This window comes from Cyprinodon variegatus, unplaced genomic scaffold, assembly GCF_000732505.1.
Source record: "Cyprinodon variegatus isolate N-32 unplaced genomic scaffold, C_variegatus-1.0 Scaffold1233, whole genome shotgun sequence".
Lineage (NCBI taxonomy): Eukaryota > Metazoa > Chordata > Actinopteri > Cyprinodontiformes > Cyprinodontidae > Cyprinodon > Cyprinodon variegatus.
The window spans coordinates 58,427-60,225 of record NW_015151686.1 but is presented as its reverse complement, the minus strand read 5'-3'; the positions used below and the strand labels follow the sequence as shown (position 1 = coordinate 60,225).

Genomic DNA, 1,799 nt, shown 5'->3' with positions numbered 1-1,799 from the left:
TGGTCCTCACGGCTGGACCAAAGGAGGTGCAGCTCTCTGAGCTGATGATGCTCTGAAAGGAGGTGCAGCTCTCTGAGCTGATGATGCTCTGAAAGGAGGTGCAGCTCTCTGAGCTGATGATGCTCTGAGAAGATCCTGAGGCCTCATAGGGCCTGCTGGTGTGACGTCATGGGAAAGAGAGGTTGGACTGGATCAGAACCTTTAGAGGCTGATCCATGGATCCGATCCTGGTTCAGATCTGTCTTGATGAGCTTCTACTGAACAGTGGGTCGGTCAGCGGGTTTCAGAAGGTTCTGATGTTCTGGTTGGCTTATTAACGAACAATACACACCTTATTTAAAATGTTAGAAAGGTTTATTGGTATAAAACATGGAGGATAGAAACGGCCTGATCAACGGGCTCAGTCTGTCCTGATACCAGAACCACAGCAGCTCCTGACCTTCTGACCATTGGACCCAGGTTCTGATGGAGATCTGGGTCACTAAGCTCAGACCTTGATCTCACTCTAGGAGGTCACTCATCTGTTCCAGGCCGAGGCAGCGGGACAGATCTGATTACACATGACTTCATAACAATATAAGACTGATTACATTTCCAGACCTCAGACTGGGAGCTTCATCTGGCTTATTGGAACCAGTTCCTTTCATTTCCAGTCTCTTTGCAGATGTGGAGGCAGAAGAACATCTGTTTCAGACAGCAGCAGGGATTCCTCTGAGTTTAAAGGATGCTGATTGGTTGATTATATCCACTCAGAGGGGAGCTGACGTAGAATAGAAATGAACCAATGAGAGACTAAGCTTCTCCACAGCCGGCCAGCCCACACTGTGGGAAGTTCACAGTGGGGTGGGCGGGGCTTACAGTTTCTGATAAACCTCAATGAGACACGATAAGCAGAGTCCAGGAGCTACGAGTCCTGGGTTGGTGCATTACTAAAGAGGTCACCATAATCCAGAACGGCTCTGTTAGCTTCAAAAAACTGTGAGTTCATATAAGACAAAAAATGAATCTGACACACCAAGGGATTTATAAACACAGCTTCCTGCAGGAGGAGAAAGGCTGCCTGCTCACATGTCAGCACCTTTCTGCCCCCCACCAGAACAGCACAGTCTTTTATTAACAGATCACAAGCAAATGGGTTCAAACGCAAAGGTTCAATCTCAGTTTCATGACCAAATATTCAACATTTCCTTTACTGATTATGGTAAAGATAGATTCAACTCTTTCAGTTTCTGCTGCTGGAAATGTGACATCTGGAGGACTGACCTGCAGGTGGCGCTCTGTTCTGGAGCTGAACGTCAACATTTAAATTAAGATCCATCTGTAGAAACATGACTATGTTAAAGCTATAAGAGTTTATGTAAAGCTGTAGATAACGACATCATCAGCGTAGAAATGATCATCAGTGTCCAGAAGATTCTGACCAATATAGATGGTGTGAAGTTAGGAAGCTGAGGCAGAAACATTTCTTGCAAGAATTAATGTTCAAATGTTTTTAACCTCCTCGGACAGAGAGATAGAGCTCTCAGTGAGAGGCATTTCACTAAATACATTTATACCTTACAAAATCACACAACCCCGCCCCCCGGGAACCAACCCACCCCCTGCATAAAGAACTTTCTCACACTGGAACATTTGGTTATTCCTAAGAAAAAAACACTTCACTTCATCAAGGACATAATGTTTTTTATGCCGGTGTGGGACGTCTACCTCCTGAGGTTGATGGAGTTCTCCTCCAGTTGGACGCCGGTGTGGGACGTCTACCTCCTGAGGTTGATGGACATCTCCTCCGGTTGGACGCC

At 46.0% G+C, this 1,799-nt stretch overlaps 1 protein-coding gene across 1 annotated transcript in view; it reads right to left on the bottom strand.

The window, feature by feature from the left end:
• Window positions 1-412: 412 nt before the first annotated feature.
• The window catches only part of LOC107102309 (tripartite motif-containing protein 35-like), a 4,440-nt gene continuing 3,053 nt past the window's right edge, over window positions 413-1,799 (bottom strand). The window contains exon 2 of the mRNA XM_015401558.1: window positions 413-1,755. The gene's annotated coding sequence lies outside the window, so the exon portion shown is untranslated. The remainder of the gene's footprint in view (window positions 1,756-1,799) is intronic.